This window comes from Acanthopagrus latus, chromosome 6 (assembly GCF_904848185.1).
Source record: "Acanthopagrus latus isolate v.2019 chromosome 6, fAcaLat1.1, whole genome shotgun sequence".
Taxonomy (NCBI): domain Eukaryota; kingdom Metazoa; phylum Chordata; class Actinopteri; order Spariformes; family Sparidae; genus Acanthopagrus; species Acanthopagrus latus.
Window position 1 is genome coordinate 4,524,194 of NC_051044.1, and position 27,013 is coordinate 4,551,206.

A 27,013-nucleotide genomic window follows, 5' to 3' on the forward strand; every position below is an offset into this window, starting at 1 on the left:
TGTGGGCCTGTAGCATGTGTTTTCTGTACATGTGCACGATTGCAATGTGTGTACATGTTCCAAGCGCATGCTAGTGTGTGTGTGTGTGTGTGTGTGTGTGTGTGTGTGTGTGTGTGTGTGTGTGTGTGTGTGTGTGTGTGTGTGTGTGTGTGTGTGTTCCTACTGTTTAAACGGAGCATCCAGCAGCTGTTTGAAACCACTGATTACTTTTTCCTTTTCTTCTTAATTTTTCTCTTCATTTCTCAGACCCAATCTTCTTTCTCCTCTTTCATCCCCCACCTGCCTCATCACCTAAACCAAAACCTATTTCCTCGGCGGAGCTGTTTTGCCTAAATTATCAAATCCCTACTTGCCATCATCACTTTGTCTGTTTGTCTGCATGACTGACATCGATCGGCGCCGGAGACAATCAGAGGCAGACCTGCTGCGTTCATCATAACAGGGCTGTGAGGAAAAAAAAAAAAATGCATTTCAAATTAGCTCAGACGAATGAGGTTTGCTGTGTGTGTGTGTGTTTGTGTGTGTCACTGTGTGTGAGCGCCGTCAGTTGAATTTGTGAGACGAAACAAAGCTCACCTGCTGTACACTCTAAGTCTGCGAGATAATCAAATGTACTCTTGTGGAAAAAGGTAATTGTCTGGCTGTCTGTTCGTCAGAGTCGCCGTCTGCTCGCTGACACACGAGGAGGGAAAGATGATCGGGATGGAAGAAAAAGTGGGAGTATATAATTGAGGGAGGGGAAAAACAGAGGAAAAGGAAAGGACGGCGAAAGACATTAAGCCAAATAAGAGATAAAAAGAACTGAGACGAGACAGAGTGTGAACGATGAGGAATGTTGGACCAGCTGGAGGGAGTTTATTTCAAAGCACCGTCTTGGCGTCCGCGAGCTCACTCTGACTCAGCAACTACAAGTGGCCAATGACAACAAACATAGTCTGTATGAATGTGTTGTTATTAGGCCTATTGTGTCTCTGCATACTGTGTGTGTGTGTACACAGTTTGAAACTTGAATGCGAGGATGCATATTAAGAGACTGAGACGCTTTATACTGTGTGCAAACAGGTCGACAAATAAGAGAAAAGAGACGATCAAAGCTTCTATTTATTTTTCGGGGGTGTTTATCCAGGCGAGATTATAGAAGACAGAGCATGAAGTATGTTAATGCTCCCTGTTGTCAATGTAATAAGCATAATAAGGCCCTTACAAGTTCATATAAGATGCTTATTCGTATTAATAACAGTATATAAACGGTTATTAAGCGCATAATAAAAAAGAATATTGAGCTTAATAAAGACATTTTTATTTCTTATGGTCCAGGAGCTCCAGAGAGCATAGTTGTAAAGTGCATAACAAAGGATCTGAAGACTCAAACGAGCTGGACACACCTGATGTGTGTGCAGCGCTGCTACCTGACATCACCTCTCGCTTTTTAATTTTGATGATTTTTATTCAGATGTTTCTCACACGCGTGTCCTATTTTTTCCACATCAGGGGGCATTTTACCCTCTTACAACATCTTTTTTCAAAGTTTTCCTTTTTCAATCAGTCTTCAACTTCCCTCAGTTTCTGTATTTATATTTTACTTCTTTACTTCTCCTTACTTGTAAATGTTACTCCTACTCTTATCCCTACATGCTAACATATTCTTTCTTCATCACAGCTGTACAGACAAATGATCTGCACTGATGCAACAGCTGCGTCTTAAAATTCTGACAACACCAGGAGGTATCTGTGTGTGTTTGTGTGTGTGCATGTGTGTGTGTGTGTGTGTGTGTGTGCTACCATCATGCCGAGCAGGTAAACAAGTGAGGTTGCTTGTTATGCATATGTATCTGTTATCAAAACCAATCATCGCTGCCGTGAGAGAACTAACAGCACAGCGGCAGTGACAGAAATATCAACGACGCTAAATGCTCGGCATCCTGCAGGTTCACAGGGCCGAGGTAAACACCTTGTGTACACCACAACCCCCGCAAATAACAGCATAAACAGCCTTCATCACCACAGAACACCTGCTGTTCGAAGGAAAAATGAATAGCATAAAATGAGATTTAAAGAAAGGAGAAGGTTCAGAGGCACATATAAAGTCACATATGGTATTTTTAAACATGTGTGGTATCACTCATAACAACTGATACACAACAGCTGCGAGGTACAGTTCAGGAAAGAATAGAGCAGTCAAGAAAAAAATATCATCTATACTTAAGATTACAAAAACTATAAAGAATACGTTCACCAAAAAGCTAAAAATTTTAGTCAATGTCTATTTAGACTCATGCTGAGTTTAGTTTGCAATCAGTCAGCCAATCAGAATTGTTTATTTTTATGGTCTAATACTACAAAAAAAATAAAAAAAATACATATAATAAAAGAATAGCTGCACCCTCAGGGTTTGGTGCTTAGTCCACCAATTCTCTACATGTTCCAATAACGCAGACATTTATTCTACTTGCACTTCTACGCCGACGATCTCCAATTCTACACTTCCAAAAGATTAATTTCCATAACAAGTGGCTTCACATGTATAGAATTAACAACTTTCTTTCACTAAACTGTGATAAATCAGATATGATCATCTTTGGTAAGTAACCAAATAAAAAATGTAATGTATGACTCAATAATTATAATGACTTGGTGGCGAACATTCATACATTGTTCAATATGAATTGTGTGACCGTTATCGTAATTTGTCATTTATGTGCCCGTGCTTCCAAAAGATATGTGTCGTCACGATGGAGGTGGAGATCATCGTCGCACACAACACTCCAAATCATCGTCCAAGTGTGGTCGGTTCTGGCGTCAGTGAAGCCTCTGAAATATCATTCACATGAACTTCATGCTCAACAGACAATTCAATGACCCCACTGTGACTTTTATTGAAACATATGCATTTGTTAAAATATATTTCGGTAAACCTGTCATTACAAAAAGGTCTTACTGTCAATCTATGCAGATGTCAATTTATTCATTTAAACAAATGAACAAAATTACTACAGTTACCAAATTTGACTCAAATCTGAACTCTTTCCAAGCCGAACGCGACTCTATTCTAGACTGCTAGTGACACACTGTGGCCCATTATATCATATCGCCCACATACATAGTTTTTCATAAGCGAGCAGTAAGCCGTCACCCGTATTGACCTCCAGAATCATGTCGCCGTCTAACAGTAAAGCCTTGGAAAGGTCAGGCCGCTAATGGCATAATTCCTTTCTCTCTTTAATACAATAATTCCTTCCTGTGTTTAAATGAGTTTATATAAGCTCCCGTCTGATGCCGTGCATGTGTCTTTAATCCATGATGACAGTTGTTGTATAGCTTCTGTACCCCTGTATAACTATAGCTGATGTCATGGTGTATCCTCTTAGAGCAGTCGTGACAAACTGGATCATTGTTCAGTTTTGGCTCAGGGCCACTACAACTTAGTACATGCTTATGATGATAAAGACACAAAGTTTTATGAAAAATACGAGGCATCTGAAGCCTTTTATACATGAGCATTATCACGCGTATTTCCTTTGATGCTATTACAGAGAGAGCTGACTTCGCTTTGCGTTTTTTGCCCTCGCTGTGCATCTTTTATTGTACTATGCAGCAATAAAGACAACTGAGATCAGACTCTGCTTTCCTCTCCCCTCGCAAGATAATTAAACATGGCAGTCATCCTAAGTGTGATGTTTATGGGTACAGGTCCACCGGGAGCTCGTCTTCGCAGCACTGGCCTCATTTTCTTATTTTCACTGAAAATGACACTCTTTTTCGCTTTCATAACAGCTTGGGAAGTGTTTAAGTGAGAATATGTCCACCTTTGTCGACAGTGCAGCACGGCATACGCTCGGCAACAGCAGAGCAACAATTTCCCAGAAGAGTGCCGTTTAGTGCTACGAGCTAAACAATCCAGAGTCACAACACGCAAACAGCCTACACAACTGAGCAGTCAATGATCCTGATCCAGTTATGTTGTCTGTAGACTTTCCTAACAGCCACTAATGAGGTAATTGTGAGTCAATGAAATAAACAAAAGAATGGAGGTGTGTGAGATTGTGTTACTTACTGGATTAATGTGGGTTTTTTTGTAGCTAAACAAGATGCACAGTGGATATTAGTTTACTTTTTCTATCCATTCTAATTTAGAGGTTTGGGAGTGTTTACAGACCGAGCAGAGAATTAACCGACTTTATTTTGGTGCCAATGCGATTTTAACCTGAGGGGACGCAACACCTTCAGACCTTCAGGTCACAACAACACGGTCTTTGTCAGCTTCCAGTTAAAGAAACATCATGTAGTAATTTATATTCTGTGCAATTTGGCGCTTCTCACCATTTCTGAGTGCAACACAGCTGTAGTAAATATTAATCTGAGGTATCTTTAATAATTTCTCAGACGTAATGTTAAATTACATGCCAACTACAAACAAAACTGCTGTCTTTTACCATGCAGCAGTCAAAGTTTGTGTTGCACACAACTCCAACAGTCACATCAAGGCAAGCTAATGCAAAATCTGTGGGAAGGTGGGGATGGACAGAACGTGTTCCCAGCACAACACTGACGCAACACAAGAGATTAACATCAGCCTAATGCCATCTGCAGATTCCATCTAATTTGCCAGTAGGATGATCGGAGTCAACAAGGCAAATATCGGCTGATATTGACATCCGGCCAATAAACTAGAGCTCCCCTTGTCAAGTATCTGTTCTTGCGTTTGAGCTTATGTACATTTCTGAATCTTGCTTTTGTCTGATTTGTCTTTTGAACTCTTTAGATCAGATATAACCATTGTTTCTTCAGCATTTTAAGTATATTTCAGTGTGAAGCAGGTATCAAGCAGCTATATATATAGAAATATTTCAGCTGACAACATCATATCAGAGTGCTAAACTTACTAAACTGCAATGGTTCACTACACTCCTCTCCAATCTCTCTATTTCTGCAGAGACAAAGACATTAACCCATCGAAAACTAAAGATTATATTTGTTTTGCATTGTTAAGACACATCGACTGACTGTCTTACTAAAGCCCGAGCAACAACGTGGACTCCGATAAATTGAGATGTTGACCAATTGCCTCTAATTTCAAACCATTGCATACCAATTTACCATCGGCTCCGCCATTGAATTGTCATTATGATAAGCAAGAGAGATAGATAAGGTCCATTAGGCGTGTCTAATCCAAAACCAGCAAGTGATTTCATTAACACCTGAGAGAATACGGGGAAAGATAAGATGGATGACGAGTTACTCAGCAAAAGTTGACAGTTCAAGAAACATTAGACTACTTAGGACTTCCTCCTCACCGCCTGCTCCAACAGTCAAGCTGATACGTTCCGCCGTTAATTCATTTTGCCTTCATGCCGCGCTGCCGAGATGAAAAACAAGATGGATTTACACAGACAATTCTCATAATTTTCATTATCTTTTGATCTGAAAACTAACAGTGCTTCCACAGTGTTTTAATAATGCAAGAACGCAGATATCTCATTATGCCCAAGACTATAAGCCCAGTATATCTCGAGTTTATAGAGTTTAAATACTGTGCGGGGGGGGGGGGGGGGGGTGGGGCACGGGGGAGAGGTGAAGGTTGGCCTGTATTCATACATTTACTCTAGTGGTCTTCAATTAATCTGCGCTCTAACAAGACGCGCAGAAAGAAAGAAGCGCAGGCTTTTCACCAGACAATAAGCATCTTAGAAACATGATGACTCATCACTTCTGCCTTGACTTTCCTCCACAGTTTGTATTCAAGCTTTGTCAGCACACTTGGGGGGTAAAACAATAGCAGCGGCTGTCTGTTGTGTGTCATTTGAAGAAGAAGGAAAAAAAAAAGAAAAAAAGACAGAATCCCCAAAAGGGGACGCAGTGACATTTACAACCACAATCCTCTCAGTGAATTTCGCTCTCGTTGTTCCGCATCTCGCTTTAAAACCCGAGCGCAGGCTGATCCCTTAAAACAGATCTGAGCGTTCAGAGGAAGACAAAGTAATGCAAAGTGGATAATTGTACAAACAGAGAGAGAGAGCGTGAACAGAGGGAGGGAGGAGGGAGGGATGCACAGAGAGAGAGAGAGAGAGAGAGAAAGTGAAAATCCTACATTTAGCTTTGTTTACAGTGCGTTAAAAACCTTACGACCGCTTAATCTGTTAAGCGCGTGGCTATTGTCAGGCTATCATCTACAGAGGATGGCGTAATTTCTTTCCCCTTTTTACCCTGTACTGCTCACTTTTCAGCGCCACAAAGGAGCTTAGGCTAAGCAGTTAAAAAAAAGGCTGCTCTAAGCCGCAAAGTGTGCCTGCAGCGTCCATTATATGATGTCGTTAAAGGGATATTGTGTCAGTGAAGCGTCTGTCCGCCACGCAAAGGGACAGCTGACCCAAAAACATTTCTATTGTGTTAAGCTGCATTTAACCTCATCCGATGGGCCTGGAGAGTGTGTGTGTGTGTGTGTGTGTGTGTGTGTGTCTACATTTCTGTGTGTGTGCTGTTGTCTTTAAGCTATTCTTAAGGGCTCAGAGTTTGTGTGTGAGTGTGTCCAACTCTGTTAAACCCCTGTGGAGACTACTTTTTTTGTGTTTGGGAAGGGGTTTACATGACACAAATGTGTGGAAACGCACATTTGCTTTGATGCACGCATGTCACCGCTGTAATGCAGCCATACTACACGTTCATGCTTTAATTTGTGTGCAGCTGTTGTGAATTAATGCCTTTATGTTGTGTGCGAATTGAGTCTATTTTCACTATTCTTGTGCCTGCAGTGTTTGTACCCACTGCTTCAGCCTCGCTATAACTGTAGCCCCTTTTAGAAAATGTGCCATCTTGCACACTGGAGGTGTAACATTCCTTCTTTTCCAAAAAGACGCCACTTGGGTTGGCGAAAACATTTGACGTGACATGACGCATGAAGTTCAGCGTGAACAGTGAAGCAGGTCAAATTTGTCTTCTAAATAAGAGCTTTACATTGCACCCCATTGGAGTTTAGAGTGGGGAACTTTTAATTTGAAAGTAGCGACCGTTAATAGCTCGCTGCTACAACAGCAAGCGGACAACGAAGACAGCTACAGAGACCGAGGAGACGCTGCATCTCCTGGATCTCAGCGGCTGTTCAGTTGCTCATCTTGACGTCCGCAGAAGAAGTGATGGACTGACTGCTGTGATCAGCTGTTTCCTGGTTTTGAAACTCCCCGTGTGGGTCGCACAAAAGTGCACGTCATCGACACCTCCGCCCATCTCACACAATTGCGGGGAACATCGACGGCTCTGATTTACAGAGCGGTGGAGGTGGAAATAAGGGTACCCTCTGAGGCGTCAGATTGGTGGACCAAAACAGACCCCCAATACACCGCCTTCTGGCTAAATCCGCGGACCTAACCGCAAATAGGACGGCCAAATTGGCGGCTTGCTGCCCAGTATAAAAACGGCTTGTGTCTGTGTTTCCCCTCACTGTAATGCTGCTTCTTAAGATTTGAGAGTGGCCCATTTGTCACCTCGCCCAGTGTGTGAGGAGCAGATTGGCACTAAAAACACCTCTATGTCTGGCTGATAGCTCTGTCTGGGGCGCTGCTGTGGCTTTTTACTGGGCTCTACATGAGATAACTAACATTATCACAAATGTGACAAATAGAGAATGTGGCCGAGCTTTAAACCTGCATGAACTGATTTTTATTTTTTTTATTATTTTTTTGGCCACCTGGAGGCAGAGGAACAAAGTCGTGGATGCAACAATGATGCAGCATTAACTTTAAAACAGATATGGTGAAGCTCTTTAGCATAACGGTTGCTTGTTGATGAATCCAGCACCATCAGGATCTTTAGCGGGATTTCTAGCAAGCTGTTCCAACGTAACTCCAATATTTAGTCTCTCTTTCAGCTCCTGAGGGAAATCAGCTGGCTCTAATGCTCCACTATTGTCACCAGCTATAGTCTCTAACTGTGTCTGTCTTCTGTTTTGTGTGGCACAGAGGGGTTTTTGTTTCATTTTGGGCAGGAAATAGCTGCCTTTTTCGTGGAAAAAACACCCTATTAAAGCCACTTTCAACTAGCAATGGACAACTTTATGTTCCTTTAACTTATGATTCTGATGTAAATGATGTTTGCGCAGTTATGCAGTCTGGTTGTAGACAAATGACACCATCCATGTATAGATTGGGTTCCTGTAAGGCTTATTTTCACTACGCTATTTGGTTTGAGTTATCTTTTCTAAATGAAGGTCATATCACTGCACAAGGGAATCACGGCTGCCACTGTTTTCCGCAGTCACTAACCTCATGTAAAGGTGGAACAACTGGAATAAATATTGAAACTCTACACTCCGAAAGAGAACGAGCTGAAAAAACTGATGGAGCGACACCTGAGCACAAGCTGATGCGCTCAGGTGTCGTGTCAAAGTCTGTTCCCTCATCTATATGCGTCTCCAGGACTAGATCGGCAAGTAACAAAAACTGCCTGCTCATTAATACAACCAGGTGTTTCACTTTTTTCAATTTTTTGACAATATTGGGGTCAAATTGGGATTCTTGTGGTTGTTTCAACAGTAACACAACAGGGAAACACTTGGTGGTGGTGGGAGCTGAAAATGTGTCTATTTGTTGTTTTTTTTTCCTGTTTGAATATAATTTTCTTTGTTTTGTGTATTTTTGGTGCTTCATGTACCGATCCAACAGAATCTGAGTTTTGGGATTTGCCTTTCCTCGTCACAGCACTGCCTACAATTACTTTAACTGCATTTCTGTGATTTTATTTATTTATTTTTTTTCTTTTCTGAAGCTATTTGGCCAACACGGATCTTCTATCTTACTTTTTTGTTGAACCCAGTTTTTGAAAGCGAGCATAGCGGTAGTTTAATTTAATTCAGGGACACTGTTGAGAATTCATTCCGCAGGGTCAAGGTTTCTTAATTTGTTTGGTGTAATATCAGTCAAGCTACATGAGAGCACACCACTTACTTCAAATGGAGGATATTAATTATGGAATATAATGGAAACACTACTATATTTTGATAAAAACACACGGTGAAGCCTTTTTACATGTCACAGAGCAAAAATATCTTTTTACCACACACGAAAACAAATAAGATCAACCTGTCGGGCAAAGTGGGACATTAGCAAACGCCGCTGGTTTGTCGTAATTGAGAACAATACATTAAACTCAGAGTGGAATGGACGGCTTGTTGAGGCAAACACACCTATCTCACCCCTTCGGTAATGAGTCCGCTTTGATTTTATTATACCATCGCTCCTTCTCTTCACCTCTGTCCTGCTCATTTTATCCCGCTGACACAGAGGGGGGACGTCAGGGAGGGAGAAACCAGCGAGAGAGAGGGCGAGTCGGAGATAAAGACGAAAAGGAGGCTGGTGATGAGGGGGTGGTGGAGAGCAGAGGGGAAGGATTAGGAAGAGAGAGAGAGAGAGAAGGTGCAGCAGAGGTATATCTCAGCCTGCAGAGCGAAGCACCGTGCCAGCAGCCAGGCTGAAAACATACAGCATGTGCACTTTGAACAGTTAGAATACAGCGTAAACACCTGTGAATACCAAAAACCACTGCATTTTAATACCAAGTGTAGATGCACGTAACGTTGCGGAGACACACACACCTTGGGTGTGTCTATCTTTTGGCTGATATGCGGTAAAGTTACAGAGAGGAGAGGCTCTGTTGAGTGCCGAGTTTAGTGAGAAGGCGAGCTGAATTCAAACACACAGACACGTCTCAGTGTGTGTCGTCGCTCGCTAGTGAACGGCTAATGTGCATTAAAGTGATCTGAGGATAATCTCGTAGTAATTTGAGGGAGGATAAACACAAAGGATCTTACTTCCGCTGGTGGTGAAGAGGCCATTAAACAACCACGACTGCCAATTAATCTATATCTGACGTGACTTGTTTTAAAGTTTCACTCATTCGGGGACTTAATTTCTCACTCTGACTCTGAAGTTACAGTGACAGGTGGAGAAACGAATCACTACCTCGAGTAAACTAGCAGATTTCTCTGGGTTTGAACAGTAAGTACACCTCTCAACAAAATCAAGGTCTAGTTGTTTTTAGACATTTAAATGCAGAAAGAAGCTGCGTATCATCAGCCTGTAGAACTGGACTTTGGTTTGCACTGCATGTAATTTCAAGCATAAAGTTGTGATATTTGTACACCAGTGAGACCAACAGTTTTAATAACAGGTGCGATAAGTGTAATAACGTAATGAGGAGAAAGACACAGACTGTGTTTTCTTTGGTTTAGAGGGAACAGTAAAAAAAAAAAGCAGTCATTCATCAGTAATCAGCAAAACTGGGAACAAACAAAATCAAGAGCAGAGCAGAAATCGACAGCAATTACACGAGCAGAGCTTGTGGAGCACGTGCATCCATCCAAGGACTCTCATATTATCCATTTTATACAAGTCAAGGTGCCAGAACACAACAAAGAGACACTCTTTCTCACCGTTTGCACAATCAGAGGATGGATCCACGCAGCAGCCATTGAGCTCTTCCTTTTTTTTTTTTTTCCCCCTCTTTATTTTAATGCTTCAGTCAGATGTGATGCAATGCACATGAAATGCAGCGGTGGAGCAGCTTCCATTGATTTCTAAGAGAGTATTCCCTCAGTGACGGATGGCCGTACCTGATGACCAGGGGCCGCCTTATAGCCCGCAGGATTTCACACATGTGAAGTTGGACTTCAAAGAGCACGTTAACCTTTAAAATGTCTGATGTGGGCGTGGTAGTGTGATGGATTTGTAAAAAAAAAAAAAAAAAAAAAATGAGATGAGATTTAAGGAGTAATTTAGCACCAAGTATTCAGTTTGGGAAATAAGTAGCAGGATAAACCGACACATTTCAGTCGGATCTATCGGCATTTAAAAAGATTTCCTAAACTCTTCACACTAAGAAAAAGGAAACCTGAGAAATGGGGAATTAGGGTGAGAATACAAGAAAAAAGAGAGGTGGGGGAAACACTGGATGGAAAACGCTGGTGAATATTATATTAGAAGTTGAGTTCATCATCAAGGAAGCAGCAACAGAAGCAGATTTAAAGAATAATACATGTTACCACTGTACATTCCCCTTTGTTATGCCAATGACACAGACCTAGATTACACACTAGCGTTTGAAGACATGCCAAGGAAGTACGAAGGTACAAAGAAGACAGATTTTCATTCACACACATTTGCGCAACACACACACACACACACACACAGGAATTGTTGGCAGTCACTCATTTTGGCTTGGATCCTCTTAGAGGGGAGAAAAATAAGCCAAACCTTTCATCTCGGTAAACATTTGCTATTTTAGAAGTCAGCTACTTGCATGCAGTGTGTGTGTGTGTGTGTGTGTGTGTGTGTGTGTGTGTGTGTGTGTGTGTGTGTGTGTGTGTGTGTGTTAGAGAGCATATTGTGTCAGGAGGTTTAAAAAAGAATGATATTCAGGGCGGAAAAGTTAATCCCAACCTCAACTATATTAGTCACACTCCTTGCTTTTTATCCACAGACACACATGCACACACATGCATGCACACAAACACACACACACACACACACACACACACACACACACACACACACACACACACAGCACGCTGCACAGGTGACTCGTGGTTGCCCCCTCCTGATCCAAGCGGCTCCAAAACTGGAAAGCTTCCCCTCTTTTGTCTCTCTGGGTGTAATGACATCTTCATCATGAACGCTGCAGCCGGAAAAACTGAGCTGTCATTAAGACCGAAGACACTGAACTTTGGTCATTTATAAGTAAGATTGCTGCCGTATCCTCTCTTTGTGCAGAGCATTGCTGTTTGTTCTGATAAGCACATATTAATGCTCTTTTAATGCTGTCCTCTGTTGCTTGGTTGTAACATAAAAAAAACAAAAACATGAACACTCATGATATTTAAAGTCACAGGCAAACAGAATCTAGCTCAATATATCCGCTTGAAATTAGGTCGATGGAAACACAATCACAAGACTTTATGTTGAAACTTGTTTGTTACACCTTCATTATTCTTCAGGTTCAACTTCAGTTTCATCAGTTTTATACTCTGACAACTCTGCACTTATGGTCTGGTTGAGTTTAAGCCCCAAACCACTTGGTTAGGATCAGAAAAAAGATTATGTTTTAGCTTAAAATGATGACTGTGGTCGACAGAAACAGGGCTGGAGATGGACCGGTCCCCACTTTATATCAGAACACACTGTCTACACACTTACAAATGTTGAAACACAGTGCTGAACAGTGGTCACAGACTTGTCGGCCTCCTCGTGTGACTCCATCACCACCTCCTCCGAGTCCCCATTCATCTAAATATCTAAATATATATGTGACTGTATCTGTGGTTTGCAGAACAACATTGTAGTTTGGTTACTCGGCTGACAAAGGACAAAATATCACGATGAACTACTGGAAATGTTCTATTCTTCAAAACCAAACGATAAGTGACATATAATGGGAGTGTCGGGAGCCTCCGGCTGTAATGACACTTTTTTTTTTTTTAACACTACAAGACAGAGATGCACTTTGTTCTTCCTGCATCACAGCCCCTCACAGAGGACGCGGACCTTGAAAGACATGTCGGCACCCAGACTCTGTCATCTTGTTTCCAATTATTGTCACCTCTTGCTAGAGGTGTCACGACTCTGTTTCTAACCCCAAATTGATTGAAATGAGCTTTTCATGTTGTTTAACGCATTTGAAGGCAGCACTGGTAATACATCCCGTCCGTATCCGTCATACGTCCGAAGGGAGAAAAACCCCAAAACACTTTAATAAGCATTTTTTTAAGAAACAGCTAGCCTACAGGTAGCAACTGTAATCCCAGACAGTTGAAGACGATCAACTGAATCAACTGAATATTATTTGGACTTGTCACATCTTTACTCTGGGTGTTTGATTTTTCCACTGTCCCCTGAAAATGAATACATGGTTGCTTTAGGTTTGAGCCAAAAAGCCTTTTTAAAGACTGGACGTGTGCTGTTTATCCTCACCACTCTGTTACATGTACATAGTTTAATTCTTGTGGAATTGTTTTGTGCCCTCTGACTAATCGTAGTAACAGTAAATCAAAATCATAGGGTTTGTGTAGATTGCTCTACATTTGGCATTGGTATGTTCTGCTTGGAGCACTGCTCACTGGAAAGTTTTTGTGGAAACAAAAACCTTTCTTCTCTTTCATTTTTAAGGTTGGATCTTTTCCTCTCTGACAGAAGGTGGTTGTGAGATGAAAGGGGATGTCTATGGTCTAGGTTTTCTTTCTATAGATGAAAGACATGGAGCGTCTGTAAGGTCTGCAAGTAGCAGGCAGAGAAGCTTGATGGAACCAGAGCAAGCGAAGCCGAGACTCGATATCATCAGGCTGAAAGGGAATTAATTGCTTCCAACAATGTTGAAACCCAGAGAAAGACACAATAAGCTCTGAGGGAGAGTGAACAAACATGACCTTGTCTGTGAACATTTGTGCCTGGTTCAACTTCAGGCAAATCATTTGTGTTTATTCGCAGTCCATAGCAGCCAGATTGCTTTACTGTATATTAACAGTACACTAGTGAGCATTGAGGATCTGTGTGTCTGTGTTTAAACCTCTCGTTAAACTCAGCACAGACCAGCTATAATTTTCTTTCCCCCCTCTCCTCTCTGTAACTGTGCGTTCATTAAGTGAAGCACATTTCCCCTCCAGCTCCAGTCAGCAGGAAACATTACAGACCAAAAAAACCCAAAAAAAACAAACAGACAATGGAGGTCACACCTCCGCAGATCGCTGCTGCAGTCAGGTTGATAAATAGGAGTGAGGATAAATCCGCTTTTTAATCACAAAAGTTTCAATTTAATCTCTGCGCTCTCCTCAAAGCAATAACCAGCTCCGGATCAGAACATAATGTGACTCCAGGTGTTTATTCCTCCATAAAGCCTGGCTCTCCTCGCATCGCTCTTGACAAACGGCTTTTGTTCTTTTTTGACTTAAAGGGCAGAAATGACTGTCAGCACTGGAAATAAAACCAACAAAACTGCGGGGAGAACCACTTGGATGGTGAGTTGTAAGTATACAGGTACATGTAACTACTGAGGCAGCTTCCTTCAGGTTCTTTGAAAGATAAAAACTACTATTGTGTCATATTAAAGTGCAGAGCCTTATTATAAATACCCTCATGCTCCACCCGACCTCGGACGTTGTCGTATCTGCTCTTATCTACTCCTACAAATAATATCTGCTTGTCTTAATCCATTGGCAGTTGTATTAATCAGTACCACCACTATCTCCGAGACTAAATACAACGCTGAAAGCACCAACGAGCCGGCTGCGTTCAGGCGAAGTTAATCTCAGCCCAGACAAACACATAACAATGTGTAAAAAAGAACAGTGTGGCGAAAACCCTTCAACCATTGCTGAACTTGACCCGGTGAAACAGAAGTTTATTTGTGTGCGACGGGGAAAGCAGCATTACCATGAGGTCAGGTTGTTTGGGGGCCCCGGTGGCTTACTGGGTATGTTGAATTTACAACAATCGAACACTCACTTCAGGAGAAAGGGTCATTTTTCACTGTGGCACTGTGAGAGGACTGATGCTGAACTTTTAAGGCTAAATGTTGTTTTTTTTTTCTCCATCCACGACCAGCTCAGTTTACCTCGTTGCATTATTCACACAGTGTTTGTTGTCACAGTCTTTTGTCGCATCTGATGAAATGCTGAAGTTACGAGCTGTTCTGCTGCAATACTGAAACACAAAAGACAAACAATTAGCGCACAAAGGCATGATGAAAGAGAGCAGACGAAGAGATGCTGTCTGACAGATGACTGAAGACTCGGATGTGTTTTTTCCTGACGGTAAATGAGAGCATCCCTCGAGCATGTTTACAAGATTAATGTAGATACTGGGCAACTCTGAGGAAACTTGATAACATTTCTGCCATACGATGCATTTTTCAGTGGGGGTTGGTAACATTTAGACAACTTAGGATAGGAAAACTAGTGTCTTGTTATCAACATCTAACAGCCAGAACTACTTGTTTGGATAAGATGGGGCTTCACCCCTAGATTCCACCCGACGCGCGTCCGCTGGGTTAATAGGTTTCACTTTAGTCTCTGTGTTAACTTCCACCAGGTCCGCCGCGCTGCGTATCTGCTCCGTCCGACAGTCCGGAGCCCTCCGGAACAGATACACAGGACTTCTGTTTCTGGCGGATCCAGAGCACGACACAACAGTTCAGCTGAATTTAGCACCGAGCAGACAAGAAGTCACGCATCAAAATGATATAACATCTGGTTACTTTTCAAATTAAAGTACAACACTCCGTGTTGACACCAGCACACAAATCTCAAACAAACAGACAAACACAAGCTCCTCTGCTAATCTGTCAGCCAGGAACACTTTGTGTTGTTGTTTTTATAACACAAACCTACAACTGCGGTCGCGAGTGATAATGTGATTGTCGTGGGAACTCCTCGGCCTCATGACGCCAGCTGTCGGCCATACTGCACCATGATGGACTCAAAACGCAACCAGTGTGGGTTGCCGGACGGCGGAGCAAAACCGGATCAGAGCCATAATGCAGCCAACATGTATCTGGTGGAATCTTGGGGTTAATCCCATTCTCCTCCACCGACAACGTTATACATCTACATCTTACCCAAACACTTTAATTTGTTATTTATTCACTTATTTATATGTTTCTGTTTTGTTTGTTTCAGTGCTTCTTCTGACAGTCTTCAGTTCAGGAGTATCAGTTCAGTTCTCTTGTTCTTGTTCAGCTGTTCACTTTAGCACAAACTAGGCTTACACTGACTATTCAAAAGGTCAGCAACTACATACCTATCTACAAAGTTAAGAAATAAAGAGTTTACAGATGGCAAGAAGACATTCAGGGCTGATACACAAAGGCCCTTTTGTCAGTGAAGTTAGCACCAACGTTAACAGTTAACAGAAGCGTTGAATTGTCCATTTTTTTCAACTCACAGGGAAACTGGGACGGCTTAAAACCACATAACTGAGCAATCAAAAATAAAACCAGATGGCCGACGCCATGACCTGTTTTGTACACTTGATGAAAACACATTTCTTGCGAGGGGAAAAACTCCCACAGACTTTTACAGATTTGTGCTCAAACTATGAGAGAATGTCTTAAATCTTTTAACTCTGATTTGTAAAAAAAAAAAAAAGGGAGCAAAATCCAAAGTGTTGAGTGAATTTTAATGCAGTCGACTGTTGACTTGAAAGCAGCTCTGTGTCGCTGCGGGTTAGAGATTTTAATAAGAGGAGAAATATCTTCATTGATCCATTTCTCTCCTGCCTAAACAAACTCTCTTTGTTTTCATGACTGAATGAACAAACTGACCCTAAAGGTGTTTGTTAAACTTTGTTTATATGAGGCGGACCCTGCCACCTTTCCGGCTTTAAACAGTGTTCTTGGGACCTTCCTCTGAGAACAGAAACACAGCTTTACTTTCATGTGTGTTAAATGCAACATGTCATCTACCTAAAAAAAAAGTGGACAGGCCTATAAATATTACAACTGTTGGAGAGACTAACCAGCTGTCTATGTAACAATACCACCTGATTAAGTTAAATAAAAATACAGTTTAGATCAAAGAAAGTACGTTAGTTGTGTTACCTACATGCTATAAGTTAAGTATGCTACATAAGTTAGAATAGAATAAGATAGATATGCTTTATTGTCCCCTAGGGGAAATTTGTCACGGACTCAAAGTGCGTAGTACATAGTAATAGCTGCCCTTACAGATGATTAATACAAATAAAATACATATAACAGCTCAAGGCGTACACGTATGCACACTCATGGCACTTCCAATAAAAGATAGTTAGAGGTAAAATGAAAGTTAGATTAAAATTAAAGTAACTTTTCAAGTAGTTTTTGCTTTTTTAAGGGAGATGAACAGAGTTCTCCTGAATTAAAGTCCTGTGGCGCCCAACTTTGTTGCATCTGACTTCCTCCTTAGAACGTTTTCTTAAGGTAAATACCTTTTTGTGTAATATTGTCATTAAATGCAACTTGGTTTCTATGCTTTGATACCAAAAGAAGTGATAGGTATGCTGTTTGTTCATTCACTGCTGTGAAAGACCAAGTGATCTAAAGATCACCTCAGGCTCTCTCTCTCCACACACACACACACACACACACACACACACACACACACACACACACACACACACACACACACACATCATCTGGAGGAAACGGACAAAAACTGAGTTATGACCCCATTAATGGGCCACACAGACCTATACACACACAAATAATCAAACCGATGCACGCACACACACACACACACACACACACACACACACACACACACACACACACACACACACACACACACACATTGTTAGCTGACTCGGGATGAAAATAATTCTTTTGTTTGTTTAATTATCGCACCATCAAATTGCCACTATGGGCACCATTCATCTGTCACTGGCATTAAGTTATGGGTGTGTATTATCGTAAGAAAGACACTGTGTGTGTGTGTGTGTGTGTGTGTGTGTGTGTGTGTGTTGAGTTATAAGTTGGCCTGGCAGTGCTGCAGGCTGACAGATAAGGAAGCATTCCTCCATTCTCTTTGCTTTTAAATCCACTGTGTCCAGATGGTGCGATGGTGTTGATGATGTTCAGATGCGTAAAACTGATTGTACGGATGATAACTTGGTTAAAACAGAGTAACCTGTGTGTGTCTTCCAACATGGTAACAACCCTCAACACAAAAATGGCAAATATATATATATATATATATATATATATATATATATATATATATATATATATATATATATATATATATATATATATATATATATATGTCTCTCTCTGTCCTCGTGGGGCAGAGATTAGTGAGCTAGTGATGTTGAAAAGCCAACTTGGAGTCACCTGCAACTCTGTGCCATGCATCCATCTGCTGTCAGCACAAAGGTATTCAACATCCAGTTTCAGTCACTCAAGTGGCCGGGAACAATGATGAGTTAAATCAGAAATATCTTTAAAGAGCGCAGTTGCACCACAGGAGCAACTATGTTGGCGTAAATAGAGCGACTGACGTGTCAGATATTTTGAGCCGATATCGCCGACAGCGTGGAGCACAGTAATGTCACGTCCTTCCTGTTTTCGCTTCCAGAGGTTAGTAATTTTGAGGCCTGAAATAGCGGCCTCTAGTTCAGCCTTCCTTTGCTTCGCATCACATCCCCTCTTCATACGCGCCGTCGACAATCATCCGCTTCCTCCTAAGGCCTTCAATAAGCACGCGGCAACATCAATTAGCCCCCTTTTAGCACGGAGGCCATCAGGGACACTTAACAATAGCCAGTGCTGAGAGATTAGTGCTTTCCTGGCTTAGCTTTCTCAGCCGATCCTATTGGGGAGATACTGACGGGATGCTAAAAGGCAGCTAGCCCCAGATGGCTGATCATATGAGGGTGATGCAAGCCCCATTACAGTAATCCAAATGCTGAGACTATTGTGGTCAGACAGCGAAAGGCAGGCCATTAGAGAGAGAGATTTTGATGGTGGGGGGAAAAAAAAGTTGAGAGGAGAAGCAAAATACTAAACAAGAGAAGGAATGAGAGAGAATGAAGGAGCAAGCAGGCGAGAAAATGAAACACAATGGAGCGGATGGGAGAAGAAAAAATGAATTTGGATAAACGAGGGGGAAAAGGAAAAGAATGGACTGAACGAGAAAGTCTGAGTATCAGAGAGCTGAAATAAAGAGAGAGATATCGGAAAGAGGACGGGACAAGGCTCATCTGCCAAGTGCATGGACAAACCACAGAGGACGTAAAGAAAGAGGAGAGGACAGACGAGAGACGAAGAGGAGCTGAGTGGAGAACTGGAAAAGAAGATGAGAAGGGAGGAAAACAAAAGATGAAGGAGAACAATGAGGAACAAGAGGAGGGCAGAACATGACTCATCACAAGGAGCAAAGGATTACATATGATGCAGAATGTCCAACACCTTCACTATTTGTATTTTCCTCCAGAACGATATCAGTGTTCCATCTTACTGGTCTTGATAGTGACTCTCAGTGTTGCATGTGGTGGTTTATTTTCTCCCACGTCCAGCATCAGGAGTTTCCAGCAGCTGGACACAGCCTCCGAGAATCAACAGAGGCCAGTTACAGTAACAGAGTGATTGATGGAGGGGTGATTCCCTCAGATACCAGTAGCTTTGTTGCTAAAGTAACTGCTAACTGACTGCTGCTGTCATTAGGTAGTTAGCTCAGTTAGTTTCGATGCTACATTAGAAGCCCTGTTAGCAGACTCAGCCCTGGGTTGCAAGCGAGAAAACTACCTTGGTACCATCTTCCACGTCTTCAAAATGGCCTCCGTCTGTCTTGGAGGCTGTGGTGTTGTGCCCTGGCCTGACGACGCTCACTGGGACCTCAAGGTGGAGAGAGTTGTCGGATCATGAGCACCAAGACGGAGGCGTGACGCATATTCAGCGCTATTGGCTACGGTAAACACCAATCGATATCCAGGACAAGTCCCTCCACAGGTGCCTGTTTTTGCAGGAAACAAACAGCTACGCCAAAGTGCACTCCAACAGCTGAGAAAAAACCTGTATGTGTGTCCTGTCTGAAGTTAATCCCAGCTGACATCAGGTGGAGAAGCTGGCTGCACCCTGAAGAGGCCACCAGTCACCTACAAGTCACCATTCACCTGTGGGAGGAAGGTGGAGCACGCAGACAAACCCCACCCTCGTATGTTCCTCCAATACATAAAGTGCGTAAATCAGTAAAAATGGCTTTTCTCCCTCTATTCAAAGCAAAACAAAGCTGCTCAACACTGTGTGACTAACGCTGAATGGAGGGATGGAGGGAAAGAAAAGAGAAAGCGAGGCACTTTTCTTGTCGGGATGAAAATGTACGTTCCACCGATTAGACGCAGACAGATGTGAACAATCAGCGAGACGAATCGGGGAAAATCTGCCCTGAGAGCTATCTGTCTCTTACCACACACACACACACACACACACACACACACACACACACACACACACACTTTATTACTCTCACTTATTATCTAATTCCCATACAGAGGAGAGACCCACTGTGAAACACACAAATCTAATCTTCCTTTCTCTCTCATGGCTTCTTATTCTGTCACGCGGTATCTCTTCAATTTCATTTTGCTCAATTTGAAAGATTAGCTGCTTCTTTTTATCCATCGTTTATCTGCTTCAGGCTGTTAGTGGACATAATGTCAAGAAACTTTACTGCAATCTTTTGCTGTTAGAGGAAGGTCATGAGGACCGCAGACGCTGTAAACCATCCCCGAAACAATACAAGGAAAAGGCAAAACAGCAAATCCTTTAAAGGCGCCAACAGTACGAACACATTGTTCCCACCATGTTGTTCTCATTTGTCTGGATAAATGTACACAAAAGAGACAAACGACAAAGCACATTAAACATGCCCATATGTTCCGCGCCTTCCTAACAAACCTCCTAGTTTTGCTTCACTTCACAGAAAACGAAGAAGTTGAAGGGAATGCAAACACTCCCTTTTCCCTTCAGAGACAAAGCCCTCACTTTTGGCAGTCAGACAAAACGCCAAATTACAAAAACCCGTCATTTTGAGAGAAACAGCTAACTAGAAATGATAAGATTCTTTTCTGAAAAACATGCAGGAGAAGGAGAAGAGAAGTTAGAAGAAAAAAAAGCAAGGATGCAATCACAGAAAGTAAGAAAATTGAGGAATATTTTGTCCTTTTGTTATTTCAATAGATTTTTGAAGACCAACTTTCCTGTTTTATGAAGTATAACACAGTGAAAAGCACCTGTTAGAGTCTCTCCATAAGCACGGCAAAGATTAAACTTTTCTGCATCAAACCTGCGATGCAATCCTGCTGAGGTGTAAAGAAATCTCTTGGTTTGTATATTTGTAACTCTCTCTTCATTCATGCAGATACCTAATCTGAACATCTGGACGTCCTGAAATCCTGAAAAACCAACACAAACTCAGTGTCAAGTCCACACGTTCCTGTGCTGGTACGTTTTTTCTCCACATTATACATTTATACTGCCGACTGGGGTTTTCAAACCTGAGAAATTTATTTGCACTGTAGATGGATGACAGGGAGTGTTACTAAAAGGAGATCAGTAAGCCTTTCTCCAATGTGCTCCACGACGTCCTCACCATGAATGATCTCAACTTTGCAAACCAGTGTAGATTTGCATTAACTGTTTTACTCAGAGAACAAATTCTGGAATCGTTTTAAGTGCAGTTATACAACAACATGACATCAGAAGATGGAGAAACACAGAGGATGCAAGACTGATGAGATGATGAGCCAATGATATGCCCTTTTTCTCTCTTTTTTTCCCTCTCTTTTGGAGCCCTGATGCCATCCACAATTTAAATCTCCATTAGCTGGTGTTTCTGTGTCTTTGACATGAAATCAGAGAAATTAAAAGCGAGTGTCAGAGAACAAGAGACGAGGGTGAGAGGCAAGAGATGAAGAGCCTGAAAAAAAGGACCAGGTGAAAGGAAAGAGGCTTGAGAACATTTAGGGGGGAAAAGAAAAACTGATGGGAACAGACAGATTAAGGAGGTGAGAAAGACAAAGATGGGGAAGTTCAAAGAGAGATTCAGCATCTCTCATCAGCTATTCCTTTGTCCTCAAATTACAGACATTACATGACAGGCACTGATGACAGATTAACTGAAAAAGGTGCAAAAACACACAGAAAGATCTAATAGATGCGTTTAATATAGATCTGGCCATTTCGTATCTTTTGCAATAAAAAGAACGAACCACCCTCGTATTAAGTATTACTTTGATATTTCCAGATACAATCACAGTCATGGCGGTGATATTTCTGAACAAAACATAAGATTTTAATTAAAAGTGTCTCCACCGGTTTGAAATATTGGCCTTCTTCAGTCGAGCCGCGCCGACAGTCACCTTAAATCCTTCAACTATAAACTCGAGTTGGCAGAACTGAAAGGGGCATTTTATTTCCTCCAGCATAAAGCAGAGGGTGTTAGCTAGTTAGGGACCTTGATCTGTTTGCAACATTTTCAAAGGCCCGGGTGAGAGATGAGTTTGACTGACAAGAGAAAACCACCGACAAGACGACTGAGCCGCGTTCGTCTCGTCTTTTATCCTCCTCTCCTCTTTTATGGCTGATTTATTCCGTGTTATCTTTGTCTTTCTGTCTGCTGTCTCTTCTAATCTCCTTCCTTCCCCCTGACGCTTTCTCACCTTTCATACCCTCCCATGTTAAACTCTCTTTGAGACCCTCGGTCTTTCTCAGCCTCGTCCTTCTCTCTCGGTTGCTTCTGCGTCCGGTTTCCTTTCATCTGAAGCAACGTTTCACTTCCAAAGCTTCAGCAATTGTTGGGGGAGGGGTTGCAATTTCTGTCTCAATACTTTGGTCATAACTTCCAGTTGTTGCTCTATTTATACTTCTGTTTTGTTTTTTCCTGGTAAGACAGAGCACCACCCTCCTGCTGTTTTATTGGTGGGAGCTGCTGTCATTGACACTGATTGGCTGGCCTGACTTTACACTTTACCATAAACACAAGACAGCAGTGGCAAATAGCAAAATACTAAACAATAATTAGAGAAATCCCAGAAGGGGGGTTTGTCACACTTTGACTGAGCTGATTCCACAACTGAAGGAACTAGAAACTAATTGTCTGGTTAGAGTTCATGCACAGAAACCACTTGGTTATGATGAGGAAACGTTGTTTTTTTGGCCTGTTTTCATTGTCACAAACAAGGCTGGAGACGTCACAAGTGAAAACACCCAGGTAACAGTCGCAAAACACACGGCTAGAGATTTTTTTCTCCAACTTCCATCAAAAGTATCTGGTTTCTGCCACCACAATCATGGCTGGATTGTCTGGAGTTCTCTTTAAAAATATCCGGTGGTTTCACACTTGACAAACTTTCAAACTACAGTCACCAGTTTGTCGGCCTTCTTGTTCCACTCCAACATCATCACCTCCACATGTGACACATGTCGTAGAAACGTTACGTGGACTATGAAACTTACAAATGCGAACCAGCAGCGGTTTGTTCAGACATTTTTGACTGCATCGTTCAGTCCTGGTGACTGGGCCAGCCAGTCTGCAGTCTGCCATCTGTGGTTTGCAGGAACATAACATTTTACTTTGGGGACTGGGCTGGTTGTTCATGAGCTTCTGACAATTGCGTATTTAGCCACATTTTCATCAAAAGTGGGGAACACACTGTGCATACTAACAGACAGCAGAGAAGTCTAATATGCCTGCAGGAGTGCTCTGAATATTTTACCTGGAAATTTTGATTTGTACTTTGGCATAAAACCAGGCAATCACTGACGATGCGCCGCCACATTGTTACCACAGTAATCACAAACTTCTTGCAGCCGGCTTTTAAGTCTGCGCTGAGTGAAAAACTCATTGTCACTCCATTCTGGTGCGTCCTCCCCCCCAAAAGAAGTCAAACTTATTCCCGATGTGCTCGTCATAAAAAATTTTAAAAAAAAACTGAATTATTCAATTAATTGTGTCTGATGCTTTCATTTGCAGATTCATTCCCTGCAGATTTGCAAAGGAATAACACACACACAAACACACAAACACACACACTCACACGCGCACACACACACACACAGAGGCAGGCAGGCAGAGATTAGTAAGCATGTATAGTTTTCTACCTCACTGCTTCCTCATTAAGAACACATCCTACACTTGCAATAAACCCTCAAGGTACACACACACACACACACACACGCATACACACACACACACACACACACACACACACACACACACACAAGGAGAAACACACTGAGATTCAGATGGAGGCATATGCACACACAAACACACATACACACACAGACAATAAATCCTCGGATCTTTTGTCATTTTGTATATTCTCTGTTAATAAAAGAACGAGAGGCTAACGGTCAGACAGCCTGACAGAAGGAGAAAAAGAAGACAGAAAGAAAGAAAGAAAAAAAAAATAAGACTGAAACGGAGAGAGGAGGGAAACGAGAGAGATCTATTCCTGTGTCGTCTCGGCGGGAGCGCCCCAAAGTAGAAACTCATTAACTACTGCTTCTCCGAGAGCGATATTACAATTGGCGTGACTAAAAAGGCAAACAGTTTAAATTGTTAATGCCCAGCAATCAGCCGGAGGGGGGAGAGAGGGGAGGGAGGGCGAACACACAGTAAGAGAGGAGGGGGACGGGGAGGGGGAGACACATGTGGCTGGTATAATAAGGGTCGGGAGAGGAAACATGGAATCGAGATTGAAGGCCGCTATTTTTTTCTACGCTTCACTGTGAAGGAGTTTAAACAGTACAAGGACAACATAATTATACAACATACTACTGATGCTTTCAAGTAATGAGATGGCTGCAATCAGTTCAGGGAAGCCACTTGATGCGCACTGATCAATTCCACAATATAACTACTATAATAATACTAGTGAGTGCATGATTGCCAAAACCTTCAGACATCAGAAAAAGGGACGTATTCAGAACCAAAACAACTCAATAATTCTCGTAATTTGCAAAGTAAGATGCGGGATTGTTTTCTTGTGTGAATCTCTGGCATGAACTCATCTTCCTCATGCTCCATTTGCTCATTAAATTTGTGCCACTGTGCCTCAGAGAGTCTGCACACCACCGCCTTGTGTTTTTGCGTCTCTCGACGGACACTGACATCGGTGTGACCCTCCATGATTGACAGAAAAATTGACGTGGCAGATTGTGCAAGTCGCTTGCCCCTTCCTCTAAAGGTCCAATTTGTAAGAAAGCTGATTGTTGAATCTCAATCCCAACTCGTCATGCCGAAAAATGGTTGTGCCAAACCCAAAGTGTATTTGACAAGTTGGAAACGAGACTCAATCTACAGCTTTTCTTACAGATTTGATCTTTAAGGAACAGCAATTCTTTCTATTCAATTTGCAGAACATCTGAAATTTGACTGAGTATTTCTTTCTTTTATCCATTTCGCTGTGCGTCTCTAACTCACTGAGAAGGACATTTCAGCAGAAGATGCACTGCGCAATGCTAGGAACAGGTTGTGATAACTCAAATCAAAAGGGAATGGGTGGTAACGTAGCACAGTGGTTCCACAGCAAAGTCTTTATGGAGCTGCTGTGCGCCTCAATCGTTTTCCTTTAGGTGCCTCGGTTTATTCACCACAGTCAAAGGCATTCTGGGTTTGGTGGACTGTGATGGATGGTCTGGGTTAAAATGTAAACACTAAACATTTCTGCAAATCCCCAGATATTTCAGAACTGTGTGTTTAATACATATCAACATTTATACCACAGTGGTGTGGTGTAAGGATGGTGTGTTTTTTGTAGGCCTGTAACCATGAAGTTAGCATTGTAGTGGTTCCCTTTCTCCTGTTCGGTGTGAAGACTGGTGGATGGATGGAAAAAAAACCCATCAATTTTTGAAGTAATATGCTTGATAAATGATGGAACTTTGACTAAAATAAACACGCTGACTGAAGGTTCAGAGTTTCCACACTGGCCACATACAAAGAACTGATTAAGGACTAATGTGGGTACCTACACCATTAAAGGTAATTTCCATATGGAATCACGGCGAAAAGCACTTTTAGTACTTTGCTTCAGGTATATTAATATACGTCTGGCACTGCAACTACATGCACAAAAAGCCATGCCTTCCCACCCAGTAACAGACAACCAGACACAGGCACGAACACACATGGTGAACACACAAGATGAGGATAGACGGGAGCACATTATGTGCTTATTGATAAGTGCAGCATTGTTTGGCCCCTTCTGTGAACACAGAAGTACGCAAAGCAGGGAGCGCACATCGAAGATACAGCTCGCATATACAGACATTCATGCACCTACACAGCTCTTAGACGAAGACACATGCACCACATTGGAAAATATAACAGCAGGCTCAAACGCGAATGTCCTGAAACCAAAACGACTGAATACATCCATTGCCAACGACTCCCTAAAAGACATATATCACTGTTCCTGAAATGGAATGAACGGTGCAGCGAGCCACCAACAGACGTATCAGATGTAACTTTAACTTTATTTTTCATGTTCTACCAACTGAATAGGCATTGATTTACTTTCTATCACAGTGATCAATCTACACCGTGACGACTTGGCTGCTGATACCCTCGATCACCTCTCTGACCCCTCAGCAGTGATCAAAATAACGACCATGGCAACATACTGCACATGTGCTGACAGAGCAACGCCATCCGTGTTCTTTGAGAAAAGGCTGTTGGATGTCTCTGACACTGCGGGCAGAAAGCTCCTGTCAACAGAGGTCCAAGTCAACATATCATTATTACATAGCCTCAGGTGTGAGCTTATCATCTGATGGAGATGCTGCTTCTGAAGTTATATCACTGTCCAAACACTGCCACCGCCTGCTTTCCTAGTTTAAATCTGTCCGTGGCGTGCTTCTCTGATGTTGCACCATCGTCGGCGTCAGTGAGTAAACTCTGGTTGATTTTCTTTTTCAGTGTCCGTCAGATCCAACAGACTCAATCTGTGTTGAGTTTGCATGTCTTCCTGTGCTTGCATGGGTTTCCTCTGGGTGCTAAAGGTTCTCATACATGTATAACCTGGTTAATTCACTGGTCGGTGCCCTTGACCGAGGAACCAGCTTGGATCTCGAGTTGATCCTCCGGCACTGTATGTATTCTATCCTCGGCTCTTACGTGATAACAGAATGCAGACAACAAGTTTCACTATTTGATTGATTTCATGTGATAAAGAATCTTCTTCGGCAATCATTATTGTACATGCCGTAATTTTCAGCACATGTTTGTACCTAAATGACTGAATGAGTCGATAGCCAGAAAACTCCCAACGTGAACTTCGTCCAACGTCTTGCAGTTTTGGTTAGATTCAGGAAAACAATGCCGGCCCAGCGACCACACTTCCACCAAAACATGAACTTTTCCTCACTCCACCAAGGTGATTTTTGTACCTTAACTTAACCACACCATAAGAACAGGGTTGTCACAGCATTAAACTGAAAACTAAACCTAAAGAAACACAGAGGAACATTTCCAGGAACATTTATTCTGGCGACTGCGTTA

The 27,013-nt window shown here is 42.2% G+C and overlaps 1 long non-coding RNA gene across 7 annotated transcripts in view; it reads right to left on the reverse strand.

The window, feature by feature from the left end:
- Positions 1 to 27,013, reverse strand: part of LOC119020529 — a 154,716-nt gene that overhangs the window by 17,133 nt on the left and 110,570 nt on the right. Inside the window, exon 7 of one of the 7 annotated variants that reach the window (XR_005075353.1) lies at positions 14,590 to 14,678. The exons of 5 other annotated variants lie outside the window; for them this stretch is intronic. This is a non-coding gene — a long non-coding RNA (uncharacterized LOC119020529). Of the gene's footprint in view, positions 1 to 359; positions 445 to 14,589; positions 14,679 to 27,013 lie in introns of those variants that run through there. One more of the 7 variants, XR_005075356.1, reaches the window with a different exon arrangement.